Source organism: Lepus europaeus, chromosome 1 (assembly GCF_033115175.1).
Source record: "Lepus europaeus isolate LE1 chromosome 1, mLepTim1.pri, whole genome shotgun sequence".
NCBI lineage: Eukaryota > Metazoa > Chordata > Mammalia > Lagomorpha > Leporidae > Lepus > Lepus europaeus.
This window is the reverse complement of record NC_084827.1, coordinates 154,159,644-154,181,119: the sequence shown is the minus strand read 5'-3', so window position 1 is coordinate 154,181,119 and position 21,476 is coordinate 154,159,644.

Genomic DNA, 21,476 nt, shown 5'->3' with positions numbered 1-21,476 from the left:
AATATGTACCCAACGTCAACATTCAGTTTTCACCAACGCATGCAGTAAGTACTCATTGAACACTTAGATCAAGGCACTCATCAGAAGTCTATTAAAGAAGACATTTTAAAGTAATATCTTTCTTTACTCACAGGCATTTACTTCTCACAAACCTAAATTAAGTCCCATATTTTAAAAATTACATACGAGGGAAATGTGACAGATTGAATAATGGATTTTCAAAAATATTCATGTCCTAATTCCCATAACCTGTGAATGTTAACTTATATGATAAAATAGGACTTTGCAGATATTACTCAATTAAGCATTACAAAGTGAGACTATCTTGAACTCCAGGTGGGCCCAATGTACTCATAAGGGCCAGTAAGAGAGAGTGGTAGGAGGATCAAAACCAGTAGATGTGAAGACAGGGCAGAGATTGGGTTGAATAGAGGAAAGGGCATGTTTTGAGCTTATAGAGATACACAGACAAAGAAGATAATATCCCCACCAAGAAACTATTTCCTCTATACCTTTTTTTACTCTGCCTTTTAAAGAATCTTATAATTGTTTATGTTTTCTTGTGTGTTTCTCCAGAGAGTGTGAACTCTTTAGGCCAGGGACCAGTTCATATTTATCTTTGTGTAATTCAATAAATGCATGCTTATGAATGTGCCTGATTGACTGAATCAACCTAAAAGGAGAATAAGGTAAACACATCAAAAATTTAGAGATGAAAATTTTAAATGGTAACATGGAGAAATCACATTAAATCAGAGGCGATGTTAACAGGTAGAGATGGCAGATACCAGTGAGTCAAAAACCATTGCTGATTTATTTTTCCTACTGAGCACAAGTGCAGACATTATTTTCTAGCTTCCTCACATTTAGATGGAGCCAAAATGAGGCCACATAAAATCATGTAACTAGTTATAGCCTATGGGACATGAGTCAAAGGATGCAGCCACTTCCACAAATTTCCCTTTTGATGTTCTGTTCATTTCCTTCTCCTCTTTCCTGACAACTCTGAGGGCCACTAGTCAAGGATACTGATGTCTTAAAACGAAATACGTATGAATGTCTAAATGTCTGCATAGCGACTGCATGTGGAAGTGGGAGAGACAGGACCAAGGATTCAAACCTAAGTGGCCTAGAGAACAATAGTGCCTTCAACAAACTTGGGGAAGTTGTAAGCAAAAGGGAATAAGATAAATGGAAGTTTGGTTTTGAATAGAAAGAGTGGATCTGTAAAAACAAGGAAAACTGAAATAAAGGAACATAAATTGAAGATATTCATCTAATTGACTCTGAAGTATCAAAAACTTGATTTTGAACTCAAAACTTTTAGAAGTCGTATTTTGAATTTCATCTTGGGTCTGTACAGCAAACTGTTTACCATATACTTCACTTTTATTCCAGAGCAATGGTTCATGGAAGGCGAGTTGCTAGATTGCTAGAAAAATCATTAGTATTTTGTTTCTACAATAAAAATAGATCCGTATGCTCCACTAATACCATTATTCTCTCAAAGGGCCCAATATTATAAAATATCTTTGAAATTTCATTAACAAAATATTAAATTCTGAGTCCATGTCATGTTTACTTTGTGGGAATCTAATTCCCATCGAATGAGAAATAAGATTCTATTTCGAATCTCTATTAACTAGACTATCTTGCCAAAAAAAAAAAAAAAAATCCCAACCACACAACCATCAAAGTATGTGATGGCCTTATATTTCTAAAAGTGGATACCTGTAGTTATGGACAGTTTTCTGTATTCCACAGTTAGGACTCAGAAGTTTCTTGCATCACAGATTTTCTTTAACTCTTCTACAGCTCCAATTTCAAATTGTTTTTTTTACTGCTATTAAGAATCAAACTGCTTCTAGAAAAATTGCCAAAATAAGTAATCCAGAGAGAGCAAAAGAAGAAATACAGGCTGATCATTGTGACATGAACAAACAAGATTGGCTATTTATTAATTATCTGGTTTTCCTTCAGGAAAATCTTTCTGTGGCTCATTTGAACCAAGTAATTCTGCCTTCCGTATCTAACCTGATATGTATATAAAACCAGATGCCTTATTAATTAGCAAAGAATTTCAAAACTATGCTTTCATTGGTAAAGTTTACTGACTTGTTCATCATAATCATCATCAATGAGATCTTACTGGATTAATTAAATTAATGAAATTAATCAAGATATATCAATCACTGAAATGCTTCAGAAATAGTTTCCACACTTGGTGCCTCAAGTTCATCCTCCAACACCCAGTGTTCAACTATTGGATTTCTAATGACAACTGTATGAGTAATAGAACCGTGCCCTTGGAATATTGTTGAGTCAGCTTCAAGAGGCTTTTATGTAAAGGACAGTAGAGCCTTTAAGACAACTGAGAATTGAGTTTTTATCTTGTTATATAAACTGATTTGTTTTGGTTACAAATGCATGCTTAATAAATACCTGCATAACTGGAAGAGTTTGTTTGCTTTTATTGTAACCTGTCACCAAGGTGTAGAGAAATGGACAACCTTCAACTATTTCAAATTTTTCCACAGTTACCAATGTTGTCCCAAAAGAATCTTGAGGGTTGTATGTGGCCAAATAAGTTAAGGTCCAATTTCAACATTAGCTACTCTGAGTAAAACACCTGTTTGAAATAATTCAGAAGTAATTGCTTTATAGTTTCACAAATTCTATTAAGAGAGACAAGTTTAGTACTCTTAAATAGGGCCAATTTTCATCAGAGAGCTAATATTTGCTGCTATTAAAATTAGAGAATTTACCTGCCACAATGTAAATGTATTATTTGTCATCAAATAATGCAAAAGTAGCATAAATTATTTTATATTTTAAGTGCCAAGTAAAGAAGGAAGATGTACAAACTCACCCTTTGACTGCATTCTTGGTTAAATTATGGAATTTAATTATGGAATTGTTTAAACTATGGATCACAAGAATGGGACATGAACTTAACAGAATGGTGAGTTCTTAACCTCTATCCCCCGAGACCAGGAAATTGTCCTCTGTAGGAAGAAAGTTCAACGATATTTAAAAATAGAGACTTAAACCTCATTTTTTCATCCTTAAAATTCTATGATTAACCCCCAAAGATATTTTTAGTAAAACTCTAATTTTGCAAAAGTGCACTAGGAGAAAGATGATCTCTAAATCAAGTTTATGCATTGTTGGAGAAGATCTCTACTTATATATTAATATATCTTACATGTTTGTTCATTGTTCGATTGAGTGGAATTTCAGATGCAAAAACCTTAATTTCTGCTTTACTTAATGGATCACAAAAACATTTACTTAAATCTCTCAGACAGTAAAATGTTCAAACTGAGAAATGGAGACATCATCAACTCTTAGCCCATAAATATAGGATAGTAAAATTGTGCTAAAATTTTCTTTAGGTGCAAGCATAAATGCTATAACAGGATAACCTACATTTCATCCATCAATTGAGTGAAATTTCAAAATACAACTGTCATTTAGTTTTATCTAAATCACTATCTCTCCAAAGAAGAATTCCGGGAATTTCTTGCAGCTGTTTTTTGCCTTGTAGATAAACCAAAGGTAGGAGGACAAAGGGTTTCACTGAGCCTCAGGCAAGAACTGAGAAAACACCTGTGTACAGAAATCAGGCAACCAGCCAGAATCTGGGAAGCTGGCACAACATGGCATAGCCAGCAAGGACACAGTGCCTCTTCTGCTTCTGCAAGCCTTAGGGCTGTTCCTCAGTCATGAGCACTGGTAATGAACTTTATCAGACAATGCCAAGTCTTACTGTTTACATCCTAGCAGCAGTTTCCACATTTCTCTCTATATATATGTGCCCAATATCAAAGTATTCCACATTTTTTTCTTTTTCCTTTTTTTTAATTTTTAAATTTTTTTTTAATTTAATGAATGCATTGTTACATAGATACAACTTTAGGAATACAGTGGTTCTTTCCCCCATGGCCCCCACCCCACTCCCATCCACCTCCCATTCCCTCTCCCATCTACTTCTTCATTATGGATCATTTTTAGTATGACTTTATATATAAAGGAGCAACTCTATGCTAATCATAGGTTTCAACAATTTGCCCCCATAACAACACACAACATACAGAGTAGAGTTTGGAGAGAGAATTTGCAGTCAATTCTCATATTGCAATTCGGTAGGGACAGAGGTCCTACCTGGGGAGCAAGTGCACAGTGACTACTGCTGTTCCTTTAACAATTAACACTCTTTTTTATGATGTCAGTGATCATCTGATGCTCTTGTCGTGGGCTGTCAGGGCTATGGAGGCCTTTTGTGACCATAGACTCTGTTGGTATTTGGACACGGCCATAAGCAAAGGGGATGTTCTCCTCTCCCTTCAGAGAAGAGTGTCTCCTTCTTTGATGACCCTTCCTTTCCTCTGAGGACTCACAGAGATCCTCTGTGTAGGGTTGTTTTTTTCCACAGAGTCTTGTCTTTCCATGCCTGAGATGCTCTTGCAGGCCTTTCAGCCCAACCAAGAAGCCTTATGGGTTGATTCTGAGGTCAGAGGGTTATTTACTGTGAAAGTCATTCTAGGAGTCTGCTGTGTGGACTGCTTCCCATGTTGGTCCTTCCTTCCTTTTTTAATTCTATTATTCTTGCCAGGTACTTGATGTTATTTATGTTGTCCCTTTTAAACCTAGACTGGTCTATCTGTTGTCTTTAACATTTAATATCATCATTGTAACAGTGAAGATGGTGTTTATACCATGGATTCTTATGGGTTTGGAGCCCCATGATTAGTTCTTAGGCTGTACCTGAGAAGTAAGTCTATATGCCTGTTTGCAGAACTATACTGTTTTACAGTTTTAGACTACCTCCTCCACCTCTTATTCCCTCCCTTGTTTTTAACTGAGATCTTTTGCCAATTGCTTTAAAATACATATAATTAACTCTGTGTTACATTGACAGTTCAGCATATAGTGTGAAGTAGAGAGATGAGAGAGAGAAAGAAAACAGAGAAAACAACCGACAAAACAGAACCAAAAGGATATACACAATAAAAAGTAACAATGGTTAACCATTCTCGACAATCAGGTCAAGGATTCTTGAAGATATTGGTTCTAAAAGTGACTATTTCACTTCTATAGCTTTCAGTTTTGCTACACTATTAATTCTCCCAAATCAGGGAGAACATATAGTATTTGTCTCTTTGGGACTGGGTTATTTCACTAAGTATGAGGTTTTCCAGCTTGCTCCATTTTGTTGCAAAGGGCCAGCTTTCATCTTTTATTTTTACTGCTGTGTATATTCCATAGTGTACATATCCCACAATTTCTTTATCCAGTCTTTGGTTGATGGACATTTAGATTGATTCCACATCTTAGATATTGTGAATTGAGCTGCAATAAACATGGAGGTGTAGACAGTTCTTTTTTTTTTTTTTTTACTGATTTAATTTCCTTTGGGTAAATTCCTAGTAGTGAAATGGCTGGGTCATATGCTAGGTCTATATTCAGGTTTTTGAGGTACCTCCATACTGTTTTCTGATGGCTTGACCAGTTAACATTCTCACCAATAGTGGGTTAGGGTGCCCTTTTCCCCACATCCTCTCCAGGATTTGTTGCTTGTTGATTTCTGTACAAGGGCCACTCTAACTGGGGTGAGGTGAAACCTCATTGTGCTTTTGATTTGCATTTCTCTGATGGCTAGAGATCTTGAGCATTTTTTCATGTGTCTGTTGGCCATTTGGATTTCCTCTTTTAAAAAATGTCTGTTAAGGTCCTTGGCCCATCTTTTTAGTGGATTGTTTGTTTTGTTGCTGTGGAATTTCTTGATCATTTTATAGATTCTGGTTGTTAATCCTTTATCAATTGTGTAGTTTGCAAATAATTTCTCCCATTCTATCGGTTGCCTCTTCACTTTCCTGACTATTTCTTTTGCTGTAAAGAAACTTCTCAATTTGAGGTAATCCCATTTGTTCATTTTGGCTTTGACTACCTGTACCTCTGGGGTCTTTTCTAGGAATTCTTTGCCTGTTCCAGTATCTCACATTTTATTTCCTTCTTTCTTCAACTGTGAGAATCTAGGACCAGGAAGACCTCAGATTGAATGTTGAGGCAGAGATGGACTGCTTTCTCACCAATTTTTTATGAGTAATGAAGTCTTCCTCATCCATTCAACATTCATAAGATTCAGCTCAAACCCAGACCACATTTTTATGTTCTGAAGAGTCCATCTTGAAACAGAAGCAGTTGAGAGGGAGAAGCTTTAACTACTCCAAAAGTGAGCATGTCAAGAACAAAGTGTTTTAAGGTTAATAGTGTTTAAATGATGTGTTGTTGCATTCTATTGGCCAGAATTTTATTGAGGATTTTTGTGTCTATGTTCATCAGGAAGATTGGTCTGTAATTTTCTTTCAACCTACATCTTTTTCCAGCTTAGGGATTACGGTGATGCTGGCTTCATAGAAAGAATTTGGGAGGATTCCCTCTATTTTGGTTGTTCTCAATAGTTTGAGAAGAATTGGAGTTAGCTCTTCTTTAAATGTCTGGTAGAATTCAGCAGTGAATCCATCTGGTCCTGGGCTTTTCTTTGTTGGGAGGGCCTTTATTACTGTTTCAATTTCTGTCTCAGTTGTGGGTCTGCTTAGGTTTTCTATGTCTTCCTGGCTCAATTTAGGTAGGTTGCATGTGTCCAGGAATCTATCCGTTTCTGACAGATTTCCCTGTTTGCTGGCATACAAGTCCTTGTAGTAATTTCTGATGATTCTTTTTATTTCTGAGGTGTCTGTTGTTACGTCTCCTTTTTCATATCTGATTTTATTGATTTGGGTCTTTTCCTTTTTTTAGTTAGTTGGGCCAATAGGAGTAATTTTGTTTATTTTTTCAAAAAACCAGCTCCTCATTTGGCTGATTTTTTGTAATTTTTGGGGGATTCAATCCTGTTGATTTAATTATTTCTCTTCTCCTAGTAGCTTTGGGTATGGCTTCCTGCAGTTTTTCTAGATCCTTGAGATGCACTGAAAGCTCATTTATTTGGTGCCTTTCCAATTTCTTGATGTAGGCACCTATTGATATAAACTTTCTTCTCAACACTGCTTTTGCTGTATCCCGTAAGTTTTGATATGTGTGTTGTTATCCTTATTTACTTCCAGAAAGTTTTTGATTTCTCTTTTGATTTCTTCTATGACCCATTGTTCATTCAGGAGCATGTTGTTCAGTCTCCAAGTGTTTACATACTCTCTAGGGATTCCTGAGTTGCTAATTTCCTCCTTCATTACACTGTGGTCTGAGAAGCTGCATGGTATGATTCTAATTCTTTTGAATTTGCTGAGATTTGCTTTATGGCCTAGTATGTGGTCAATCCTAGAGTAGGTCCCATGCACTGCTGAGAAGAATGTAAATTCTTTAAGTGTAGGATTGGAAGTTCTGTAGATATCTGTTAGATTCATTTGGGCTATAGTGTCATTTAAATCTACTATTTCTTTGTTGATCTTCTATCTAGTTGATCTGTCTATCTCTGAGAGTGGAGTATTGAAGTCTCCTACTACTATTGTATTGGAGTCTCCCACTACTATTGTATTGGAGTCTAAGTCTCCCTTTAAGTCTCTTAACATATCTTTTTAATAAACCAGTGCCCTGTAATTAAGTGCATATACGTTGAAAATAGTTACATCTTCCTGTTGAATTAATCCCTTAATCATTATATAGTGCCCCTCTTTGTCTCTTTTAACAATTTTTGTGTTAAAGTTTATTTTGTCTGATACTAAGATGGCTACTCCAGCTCTTTTTTCATTTCTGTTGGCATGGAATATCTTTTTCCAACACTTCACTTTCAGTCTGCATGCATCTTTGTTGGAAAGATGTGTTTCTTGTAAGCAGCAAATAAATGGGTTTTGTTCCTTAATCCATTCAGCCAGTCTGTGTCTTTTAACTGGAGAGTTGAGGCCATTAACATTCAATGTGGCTATTGATAAGTAGTAACTTTGCCCTACCATTTTCCCAAAGATATTTTCTAATATATGTTTTGAAATTCCTGTGATCTTTTACTGTGACGTTTTCTTCCATTACCTTCTTTCATATGTTTCTATGTTTCTGTGTGTAACACATCTTTAAGCAGGGCTGGATGAGTGGTGACAAATTCTTTCAATTTCTGTTTGCTGGGAAAGGTCTTTATTTCACCTTCATTCACAAATGAGAGCTTTGCAGGATATAATATTCTGGGCTGGCAGTTTTTCTCTCTTAGCACCTGGGCTATATCTCGCCATTCCTTCCTAGCCTGTAGGGTTTCTGATGAGAAGTCTGCTGTGAGTCTAATTGGAGATCCTCTGAGACTAATCTGACATTTCTCTCCTGCACAGTTTTGAATCTTTTCTTTATGTTTCACTGTGGTGAGTTTGATTACAACATGTCATGGTGAGGTTCTCTTTTGGTCATGTTTATTAGGGTTCTATGAGCTTCCTGTACCAGGATGTCACTGTCCTCCAAACCTGGGAAGTTTTCTGCTAGTATCTCACTAAAAAGGCCTTCTAATCCTTTCTCCCTCTCCAAGCCTCAGGAACTCCTCAAACCTGAATGTTTGGTTTTTTAATAGTATCCTGTAGATTCCCGACAATATTTTATAGATTTCTAATTTCCTCTTCTTTTCTTTGGTTTGACTGTATGCTTTCCTGTGCTCTGTCTTCTAAGTTCAATATTATCTCTTCTGCCTCACTGACTCTGTTTTTAAGGCTAATACATTTGTCATTTGATCTATTGAATTCTTCAACTCTTTTTGATTTCTCTTCACTATCAGCATTTCATGTTCTACTAGTTTCTTCATTTCATTTTGATTCCTCCTTAAGATTTCACTTTCATGAGAGATTTTCTAACCTGTCCAGTAAGGATTTCTGTAGTTCAAGAATTTGTTTTTGAAAACTTTTAGATGTTCTTATCATAAATTTTTTGAGATCCGCTTCTTGCATTTCTTCTATCTCATCATCTTCATAATCTTGAATTGGGTTGTCTTGTTTATTTGGGGGCGTCATAATGTCTTCCTTGTTCTTGTTTCCTTGGTTTATGCATTTGTTGCTTGGCATTGTGGAGATATTATTTGGTTTCTTCTTATTTTTTTATTTTTTATATTTTATATTTTTCCCTTGCTGTAGTGTTTTTTCTTGTTATACCATGACTCTATATTAAGTGGACTGTCTGCTTTTGATGGATCCTTAGAGGCTTGTGATGGGTGTGGCCAGAGAGCTCTGTTCGGTTCTTCAGGGTTAAGGGTGTGCCAAATGTGACACACTCAGGTTAGACATGGTAAATCTTCTCTCTCTCTCTCTCTCTCTCTCTCTCTCTCTCTCTCTCTCTCTTTTCTCTCTCTCTCTCAATTCACAAGGGAAGTAATTCTGAACAGCTGAGTGGAACTGAAGGAGTCAGTGTCTGAGCTCTGGCTCCTGTGGGTATAATATTTGTCTGCTCTGTCCCAAGGACCACACCAAGGTCTGTGCAGTCTCAGTGTAAGCTCAAATTTCCCTACAGTCTCCCACTGGGTTGCCAAGGTTATAAAGTTTGTGGCATCTCCCGAGAGTATCCCTGGTATGCAGGGATGGTTCAATGTTCGCAAGTCTATCAATGTGATATACCACATTAACAGACTGCAGAAGAAAAACCATATGATTATCTCAATAGATGCAGAGAAAGTATTCGATAAAATACAACACCCTTTCATGATGAAAACTCTAAGCAAACTGGGTATGGAAGGAACATTCCTCAATACAATCAAAGCAATTTATGAAAAATTCACGGCCAGTATCCTATTGAATGGGGAAAAGCTGGAAGCATTTCCACTGAGATCTGGTACCAGACAGGGATGCCCACTCTCACCACTGCTATTCAATATAGTTCTGGAAGTCTTAGCCTGAGCCATTCGGCAAGAAAAAGAAATTAAAGGGATACAAATTGGGAAGGAAGAAGTCAAACTATCCCTCTTTGCAGATGATATGATTCTTTATTTAGGGAATCCAAAGAACTCTACTAAGAGACTACTGGAACTCATAAAAGAGTTTGGCAAAGTAGCAGGATATAAAGTCAATGCTCAAAAATCAACATCCTTTGTATACACAGGCAATGCCATAGCTGAGGAAGAACTTCTAAGATCAATCCCATTCACAATAGCCACAAAAACAATCAAATACCTTGGAATAAACTTAACAAAGGATGTTAAAGACCTTTACAATGAGAATTTCCAAATCTTAAAGAAAGCAATAGAAGAGGATACCAAAAAATGGAAAAATCTTCCATGCTCATGGATTGGAAGAATCAATATCATCAAAATGCTCATTCTTCCAATAGCAATTTATAGATTCAATGAGATACCAATCAAATACCAAAGATATTCTTCTCAGATCTGGAAAAAATGATGCTGAAATTCATATGGAGAAACAGGAGATCTCAAATAGCTAAACAATCCTGTATAACAAAAACAAAGCTGGAGGCATCACAATACCAGATTTCAAGACATACTACAGGGCAGTTGTAATCAAAACAGCATGGTACCCGTACAGAAACAGATGGATAGACCAATCGAACAGAATAGAAAAAACAGAAATCAATCCAAACATCTACGGCCAACTTATATTTGATCAAGGAGCTAAAACCAATTCCTGGAATAAGGACAGTGTATTCAATAAATGGTGGTGGGAAAACTGGATTTCCACATGCAGAAGCTTGAAGCAAGACCTCTACCTTTCAACTCACACAAAAATCCAATCAACATGGATTAAAAATCTAAATCTACGACCTGACACCATCAAATTATTAGAGAACATTGGAGAAACCCTGCAAGATATAGGCACAGGCAAAGACTTCTTGGAAAAGACCCCAGAAGCACAGGCAGTCAAAACCAAAATTAACAATTGGGATTGCATCTAATTGAGAAGTTTCTGTACTTCAAAAGAAACAGTCAGGAAAGTGAATAAGCAACCGACAGAATGGGAAAAAATATTTGCAAACTATGCAACAGATAAAGGGTTGATAACCAGAATCTACAAATAAATCAAGAAACTCCACAACAACAAAACAAACAACCCACTTAAGAGATGGGCCAAGGACCTCAATAGACATTTTTCAAAAGAGGAAATCCAAATGGCCAACAAACACATGAAAAAATGTTCAGGATCACTAGCCATCAGGGAAAGCAAATCAAAACCACAATGAGGTTTCACCTCACCCCAGTGAGAATGGCTCACATTCAGAAATCTACCAACAACAGATGCTGGCGAGGATTTGGGAAAAAGGGACAATAACCCACTGTTGGTGGGAATGCAAACTGGTTGAGCCACTATGGAAGTCAGTTTGTAGATTCCTCAGCAACCTGAGTATAACCCTACCATACAACCCAGCCATCCCATTCCTTGGAATTTACCCCGAAGAAATTAAATTGGCAAACAAAAAAAGCTGTCTGCACCTTAATGTTTATTGCAGCTCAATTCACAATAGCTAAGACCTGGAATCAACCCAAATGCCCATCAACAGTAGACTGGATAAAGAAATTATGGGACATGCACTCTATAGAATACTAAACAGCAGTCAAAACCCATGAAATCTGGTCATTTGCAACAAAATGGAGGAATCATGCAGAGTGAAATAAGCCAGTCCCAAAGGGACAAATATCATATCTTCTCCCTGATCAGTGATAACTAACCAAGCACCAAAAAGGAAACTTGTTGAAGTGAAATAGACACTATGAGAAAAAGTGACTTGATCAGCCCTTGTCCTGACTGTTGATGTACAACTTAATACTTTACCCATTTTAGAATTTTTTTTGTTCTAGTACTGGTGGTTGAACACTGTAATTAACACACAGTTATGCTTAGGTGTTTAAATTTTAACTGAAAAGTGATCTCTGTTAAATATAAGAGTGGGAATAAGAGAAGGAGGAGATGTACAATTTGATACATACTCAATCTGACTTGTCTCAAATGGTAGTTAGAAACATGCCAGGGGATTCCAATACAATCCCATCAAGGTGGCATGTACCAATGCCATCTCACTAGTCCAAGTGATCTATTTCTGTTCACAACTGATCATAATGATAGGTCTAAGAGTCAAAGGGATAACATAAACAAGACCAGTGTCTGCTAATACTAACTGATAGAACTAAAAATGCAGAGAATAATCCAACATGGGAAGTGGGAGACACAGCAGACTCATAGAATGGCAGGTGTCCTAAATAGCACTCTGGCCTCAGAATCAGTGCTTAAGGCATTCGGATCTGGCTGAAGAGCCCATGAGAGTATTTTAAGCATGGAAAGCCAAGACACTCTGGCAAAAAAAAAAAAAAAAAAAAAAAAAAAAAAAACTAAATGAAAGATCTCTGCAAGTGAGATCCAAGAACATGCCATCAAAGGAGGTACCTTGCTCTGAGGGAGAGAGAACTTCCACTTTGACCATGACCTTGTGTAAATAAGATCAAAGTCAGTGAACTCAAAAGGCTTACATAGCCTTGGCAACTCATGACAAGAGCCTAGGGTGATTACTGATGCCATAAACAAGAGTGTCAATTTGTTAAATCAACAACAGGAGTCACTGCGCACTTACTCCTCATGCAAGATCTCTGTCATTAATGTGTTGTCCAATGTGAATTAATGCTATAACTAGTATTCAAACAGTATTTTACACTTTGTGTTTCTGTGTGTGTGCAAACTTTTGAAATCTTTACTTAATATATACGAAATTGATCTTCTGTGTATAAAGATAAATGAAAATGAATCTTGATGAGAATAGAATGGGACAGGGAGCTTGAGATGGGAGGGTTGTAGGTGGGAGGGAAGTTATGGGGGGGAAGCCACTGTAATCCATAAGCTGTACTTTGGAAATTGATATTTATTAAATAAAAGTTTAAAAAATATACATACACATTTATTCTTGAAAAAAGTGTTTAATATGAGCCAAATGTTTTACAAACATTACATCTATTCTCTGAATGGACCTTTCTGATATCCATATTGCAACACTGAGAAATCTGAGATCTGAGATAAGCAACTTGCCCAGAGTTCTACTATCTACTATCTACTATCTAGTAGAGTAGATGAAGCCTATTCACTATTTTAAAGTGTCTCTCTCTCTTTCGCTGTCTCTCTCCACAGATAAGCTCCAAATGGTTAAAAAACAATTTTGTTCATTTTTGTCTAACACCTGCCTCACATGTGGGCAGGCTTAAGGCTCCAAAGAAATATTGGTTGGATGAATGAATGAATGGACAAGCAGATGAATGGAATAGAATATGTCCAAATTTTTAAGGGATGGCAAATGACAGAGGTGGCATTTTAAATTATTAGGATAGATTATTGTCTGTATGCTTATGTCCTTTCAAAATTCATATATTGATAAATCCTAATCCTCAAGGCTATAACAAGGTAGTAGAATTTTTGGAAGGTGACTAATAGTGAGAAGGCTGCTTCCTGTGAGGAAAGGGATCTTCAACAGACACTGAAACTGCTAATGCATTGATCTTAGACTTCCCAGCCCCCACACTTTGTCAAATTAATTTCTGTTATTTATAAGAATTTGGTTTATGGTATTTTGTTTTTTTTTAAAAAAAAAGATTTATTTATTTACACAGAGAGAGGAGAGGCAGAGAGAGGGGGGTCTTCCATACGATGGTTCACTCCCCAACTGATCCGAAGCCAAGAGCCAGGAGCCGGGAGAAGGGAGCCTCTTCCAGGTCTCCCATGCACGTGCAGGGGCCCAAGGACTTGGGCCATCTTCCACTGCTTTCCCAGGCCATAGCAGAGAATTGGACCAGAAGAGGAGCAGCCGGGACTAGAACCAATGCCCATATGCGATGCCAGTGCTTCAGGCCAGGGCATTAACCCGCTGCATCACAGTGGCATCCCCTGGTATTTTATTATAGCAGCTAAACCTGACCAAGGCAATTGTTCCATAAATGGTACTAGGAAGAATGAATATTCATTGGGAAATGAAATGTAGTATTATGCTAAAATCAGTTTCAGAAAGACCCAAGATTTATACATAACATATATAATGAGTCTATAAAAATTCTAATATAAATCATGAAAGAAATGTTCTTTATTCATAGACTAGGGAAATTGTGTCTGTTCCCATACCACTGTAGTTCTTGATCTTAATGAAAGGGCATTATCATCTGTTGCTAGAAATGTAGTACATGCTTAGTGTACCTATAGGAAGAAGGGAGTCAGCACATTAGTAAAAAGGTAAGGAGAGCAGGCGGAGCAAGATGGCAGTTAGGCAAACTTCTTGGACGAGAATTTCCCCACAGAGACAATTTGAACAGCTATTTCCACACCATGTCATGTTTACAAATGCAGTGGAGACCAGGTAAGAGAGCACAATGGCAGATTTAGTATAATAATAATAAAAGACTCATTGTAAAAGGTAATAAAGAGTTGTCTGTGTCACCTCTCCACCAGTTCCAAGTACTGTATTGTTCCAAGTAGCATTGGAGAGAGAAGCTGCCTACTTGGGAGAGGGAGAATGAATTAAGCCCAATCCTTAGATCTGAATCCATGATCAAAATACTGTGCTCAACAGGGTCCATGGCCTCTGCTCCCAGGCAGCCCAGTGCCTTCAACCTGAGCTTCTGGAGCCTACTTACTCAGATAGCTTTCCCTTTGCTACGTCTGCCACCACTTCCCCAACATCCAGCAGACAAGACAGCAAGACTGGAGTAGGGCAGGAAAGGGAACTTGAGATCTAGCCTTGGCACTCAGAGCCAGGCCTGCTACTATGAGACCTAGTCCCTGATAAAGCCCAAGACCTCTACCCCAGGCTAGTGTTTGCATACGAAGTTGTCCAGGCATCAGGCAGAGATCTGTGCCCAGGTAGGAAGGACTTGTTTGTGTGTATACTGCTCCCAGCCTCTCACTGGACTGGTGTGTACTCCTAAGATTGCACAGGGACTGGTGACTCTGAGTTCTAGATATGAGTCAGTTTAGTGCCATCCTGTGAGGCCAAGATATAGTCTTTGTCACCTTTGCCCCATTGTTGGGTAGCTAGCAAGAAACTCTTAAGACTATGTCTTAGGACTCAATGCCAGTCTGGTAAAACCCAACATTAGAGAATATTTTAATAGTTCTTGTCCCCAGGAGTAGTACCTATGGAGGGAACATCTGTACCTGCTCCAGCCCCAAGGAGACAGTTGTAGGAACAAACTATACCCTTTTGCATAAGTGTAATGAACCTTCCCTGTTTCATTCTGAGCAGCACATCAACTGTGGATGTGGGGTAAATCTCAGCTCAGAGTGTCCTCTGAGTGACAGCAAACTGGACATGGGCTCCAGCAACCTCAACTTGGGGAAACCTTCTGGCAGCAGAGTCCATATACTCAGATAAAATATGTGGACTGCTAAGAATTCCTGGACGGTCACAAACAAAGTCATAATATGAAGACTGGCAAAAATAATTAAGCCTCCAATGTGCAGATCATATCATATGTCAACAAGCACCAAGAACTCTCAGGGTAACACGCTGTCACCTAATGAACAAAACAAGGTGCAGGGGCCGGCGCCACAGCTCACTTGGCTAATCATCTGCCTGTGGCACCGGCACCCCGGGTTCTAGTCCCAGTTGGGGTGCTGGATTCTGTCCCGATTGCTCCTCTTCCAGTCCAGCTCTCTGCTGTGGTCCGGGAAGGCAGTGGAGCATGGCCCAAGTGCTTGGGCCCTGCACCCGCATGGGAGACCAGGAGGAAGCACCTGGCTCTTGGCTTCGGATCTGCGCAGTGCGCAGGCCAAAGCGGCCATTTGGGGGGTGAACCAACAGAAAAGGAAGACCTTGCTCTCTGTCTCTCTCTGTCTAACTCTGCCTGTCCAAAAAAAAAGAAAAAAAAAGAAAAGAAATAAAAAAAAAAACAAGGTGCAGGAAGCCAACCACAAAGAATCTGATGTTTTAAAATATTCAGATGAAGAATTTAGAATAACTCAACGAACTTCAAGAGACCCTAGAGAAACAGCTGATTACTTTAACAGAGAGACTAGACAGAGACATTAAAGTAATTTTAAAAATCAGACAGTCTGTCTCTGTTTCTCCCTCTCTCTAACTTTAAAAAAAAAAAAAAAGATCTAGGGGCTATCTGGTAGTAAGTTAAGCCTCTGCCCTCTGCCTGCAGCGCTGGCATCCCATATGGGCATCAGTTCGAGTCCTGGCTATTCCATTTGCAATCCAGCTCCCTGCTGATGTGCCTGGGAAAGCAGCAGAAGATGTCCCAAGTACTTGGGCGTCTGCACCCACATGGGAGACACAAAAGATCCTGGCTCCTGGCTTCAGCTTCACCCAGTCCTGGCTGTTGCAGCCATTTCGGGAGTGAACCAGTGGGTGGAAGACATATCTATTTCTCTTTCTTTCTTTCTCTCTCTCTCTCTATCTGTCCCCCTGTCTATAACCCTGCCTCTCAAATAAATAAATCTTTAAAAATAAATAAATATATCTTTTGAAAAAATCAAACAGAAGTCCTTGAATTGAAAATTACACTAAGCAAAAATAAAAAACATGATAGGGGGTTATCACTAACAGAATATATCAAACAGAGGAATAAATCAGTGAAATCCACGATAGGTTATTCAGAAACACACAGAGGAGTTAAAAAAAAGAATCAAGAGGAATGAGGAAAGCTTACAGGAACTGTGAGACAAGATGTAAAGAGCAAATATTCAAGTAATCAAGGTTCAACACAGAGAGATCTTCTATCCTCTAGTCCACTTGCCAAATGGCTATAGGCTGGGCTGAGCTGGCAGAAGTCAGGATCCTGGAACTCCGTGCAGGACTCCTACATGCGTGGCAGGGGCCCAAGCACTTGGGCCATTTCCACTGCTTTCTCAAGCACATTAGCAAGCATCACAAGTAGAGCAGCCAGGACTCAAACCAGCAGTCATAAGCGATGCCAGCAGGTCAGGTCATTGCTTAACCCATTTTACTACAATGCCAACCCCATTATCTGTTTGTTTGTTTGTTCCTTTTCCTATCTTTATAATGTATGTGAAGTTGTAATCATTTCAAATAGCTTATTATAATCAAAATGTTTTTGTAAGCTTTATAGCAACCACAAAGCATAAACCTATAAAACAGTTTCCAAAAATAATAAGTAAGGAATCAAAGCACACTACTAAAGAAATCATTTATCCACAAAGGAAGACTAAGAGAGGCAGAAAGACAGACAGGAACTAAAAAACCTAGGAAACTAGCAACATTGACAATAGAAAAACCTCACCTATCAATAATTATTTAAATGTAAATGGACTAAATTCTCCAAATAAAAGACAAAATAAAATCCAGCTCTATGCTGTTTATATGAAACTCACTTCACCCAAAGACTGAAAGAGAAAGGATGGAATATTATATCCCATGCAAATCAATGCCTGCAGAAGTCAGAGTAGCTATACTTTTCCAGATAAAATAGATTTTACATGAAAGCAGTGAAAAGAGACAAGGAAGGTCATCATATAAGGAAAAGAGTTCACATCAGTAGGAAGAATAAAAATTTGTAAACATATATGCACCCAATATTAGATAAGAAATGGACAGACCAACCAGGCAAATCAACACACACACACACACACACAAAACAGAGTTAAACTGTACCCTAGATTAAACGGACCTAAGAGGCATGTATAGAATGTTCCATCCAACAGCTGCAAATTACATATTCTCAACAGCACATGGAATATTCTCCAAGACAGATCATATGATAGATCACAAAAGAAGAGTTAACAAGTTCCAGAAAACAGAAATTATATCAAGTATCTTTCTGACCACAACACAATAAAACTAGAAATCAATAATTACACAAATACATGGGAATTAAACAACTTCCTCCTAATCAATCAATGGATCAAGAAGGAAATTACATAATGTGCTGTAATGAATGAAAATAGAAATACAACATACAAAAAACTAAAGGATGCAGCTGAAGCAGTACTAAGAAGGAATAGTATTGGCAATAAATGCTTACATCATAAAACAAAATAAATAACTTATTGCTGTACCTCAAGAAATTAGAAAAACCAAGACTGTGCTTGGCCAAAGGAGCCCAGAACTCCACCTGGGTCTCCCACAATGGATGGCAGGGACATAAGTACTTGAGCCATCATTGTTGCCTCCTAAGTGTGCATTAGCAGGAAGCTGGATTGGAAGTGGAGTAGCCGGCATTTGAATCAGGTACCCCAACATGGAATGTAAGTGTCCAAAGCAGGTCTTAACTGCTGTGCCACTTGCCCACAATTTATTTTTTAAGAAAATGTTGCAAAATATAAAATAGTAATTAGTTTTGAAATCATTGTCCTCTATAAGAGAAAAGAAAATATTTCAAACAAATTTAGAAATACAAATGCCAGTTTCAGTTTCTCAATGTGCCATCAAGGCATTGTTTAAATAAATACAAAATAATAGCTCCTAATCACTCAAATTTTAAAAAATTTATTTATTTATTTGAAAAGCAGAGAGAGAAAGAGAGAGAGAAAGATCCTTTAACTACTGGTTCATCTCTCAAATGCCTTTCAGCAGCTGAGACTAGATCAGGCCAAAGCCAAGAGCCCAGAACTCCAGCCAGGTGGTAAAAGGGGCCCAAGTATTCAAGCCATCACCTTCTGCCTCTCAGGGTACTTATTAGCAGGAAGTTGGATCAGAAGTAGAGCCAGAACTCAAGCCCAGGCATGCTGATTTGGAATCTGGGGGTCTCAAATAGTGTCAAATGCCCACCTAAATCACTCAGTTTTTATACAGTTACAAACTGATATATACTAGAGTTATAGAGGCTGGCATTTGCATCAGGTTTGGAAAGGACAATGTGAACCATGACATTTACTACAAGAATCAGAGAAGGGGCCATTGTTGTGGCACAAGAGGTTAAGTCGCTGCCTGCAACACCAGCATCCTATATGAGTGCCATTTCGAGAGCCTGCTGCTCCACATCTGATCCATCTCTCTGCTAATGCATGTGGGAAAGTAGCTGAAGATGGTCCAAGCCCTTGGGCCCTGTACCCACGTGGGATACATGGATGAAGCCCCTAGTTCCTGGCTTCAGCCTGGCTCTTTCCTGACCATTGTGGACATTTGGGGAATGAACCAGCTGATGGAAGATCTCTCTGTATATATCCCTCCCTCTTTCTCTCTGTAACTCTGCCTTTCAAATAAATAATATTTTTAAAAAAGAATCAGAGTAAAAAGCATAAGTAGTCCCTTTCTTCATATATGTAACCACCAAATGAAGAAAAATTGGAATACACATAAAACAGATGTTAAATGTGTGAGACAGTGTGCCTTTGTATTGTTCAGTCAAAACTCTTCAGTCCAAGAGATCACTGCAATCAGAGGGTTTATTTAGCTATTGCAGAAGCTAGCCAAGACAAGCAAAAAGAAAGAAAAGAATAAGGGACCAGTCCTAGAACATTTTACAACCACTAGCAATGTAACTAGGTTAGCAGTTACAAAATTTCTGCTGGACCAGATCTAAAAGTAATTGCATCTGAGAACATTGGGGAGGGAGAGGACACTACATTGAATCTACCTTGGTTATAGGTAAGAGGGGCAGGAAAATGTGAGCTGGGGAAAGTTTTTGGATAGAAGGGCAGTCCTTAAGTAGAATTGTTGCTTCTGGATTACTTAGGGTTACCAATCCAGAAAGTTTATATGTAAACAGGGTACATGTTAGAACAGACCAGTTTACAAGGAGGCATGGATTTGGAAGATGTAGCATAAATTCTCTGACCCTCCATTTACTTACCTGTAAATGAAGAAAAACAGTACTTATACCATAGAATTATAGAGAGAATTTTTTTCAGATGATGGAGGACAAGTGTAATGACAGAATTATAATAAGCATTTAATAAATGATACGTATTATTGTAGACTATGATGGAATCAAATTCAACATAGGCTCAAAAATGTGTCACACTAATTTTGCTGATTTCATCTGCAGCTGTTAGCTGATTAAGTTATTTTATCTCTTCCCCTTTCATCCTCTGGGATTTTGTAATTAAGAGGTTATCAGAATTTTTAAATAAGTACTATACAACTCAGAAAAGGAAAGCTAAACACAAGTGTGACTGAGCTATTTTTCCTTCACTCTTTCGAAAGGGTTAAGAATTTTTATATTTGAATTGCAAGACTAAATTGTTTTTCTCCTTTCAATTTGTACTTAAAATAGATTTATTACATGATTTTCCATGTCATTTTTGTACTCCAAAATATGGGCACTTCTCATTGATGACAATAATAAGTTCTATTTATTGAATGGTTATCATAATTCTGTCATTACACTTGTCCTCCATCATCTGAAAATATCCTCCCTATAATGCTTTGGTATAAGTACTGTTATTCTTCATTTACAGGTAAGTAAATGGAGGGTCAGAGAATTTATGCTACACCTACCAAGTCCATGCCTCCTGGTAAAATTAGTCTGTTCTAATCAACCTATGTACAAAGCACCCTTCAGAAAATTCAGGCAAGCTAGAGTAGTTTCCAGACACCAGCAGAGCCCCAATGAGCCCTGCCCTTGCCTAAGCTTCCTTTACTTCTGTGTTAATTATGAGATAATCTCTTAGCTTTTACCCACTTATTGACTCCAGGTTTCTAAACTTTCCTACTAACATGCAACTCCATGACACTGCCAATTTATTTTCATAGAAAACTGTCTTTTAAAGCTCCCAATTGTTTGGACCACTCCTATGTGCCTTCCTGGTCTAGAATTTCATGTTTTCCCTTGAGAACAGATTCTCTGATCCCCTAAAGGTGACAAGGGTTCAGGTCTAATATTGTCAGGACATTTAGCCAGAATTATTACTCAATTTTAGAATCTGGGCAAATGAAACTCTTTTACCCCTTAACCTATTTTGATATTAGATTTAAAATTCCCTCATGTTGATTATGGACTCTAGGCAAAGAATACAAAGGGCAGCATTTTCTTAAATGGTATTAAGTAAAGTAGTCTTTGACCTTTTTCTTTTTAAATGGGAAGAGTCAGTTATAGAAAGAAATGAAAATAAAGACTTAAAAATAACACTGATAATCCTTGCTTATCTTGGGTTTTGGCTACAACACAAAGACAATACAAACTGTACAATAACGACTTTGGGTTAAATAATTGGAAACTAAAAGGAGCAGTTGCCTCATATCCTTTGTAAATTAATGATAGCAAACGAAATTATAAGGAAGAGTCGCAGGGTCTCTGGGTATTGTTTGCTTCCCTGGCAAACTGAGTACAGCATAGGCTCTCCTCACAATCAGAGCCTGGAGACCCTGTAATACTGTTACTATAGACTGGGTTCCTATCACTGCCAGAGTGGATGCTTTCCATATTTTGTCTTGTTTTAGCTCCACAACAACTCTGTGAGGTAGGTGCTATAAATATCTCCATTTTACAAAAAAGGAAACAGGGACATGAAGAGATTAAGAAACTCTGGGGCAGCTCTCCAACCCCAGTGTTGGACTGTCCAATATTATAGTCCATGTTTTTTCCCACTACATCATAAAAATAAAGTGAAAAAAAAGAAGCCATTAAGAAAGACACC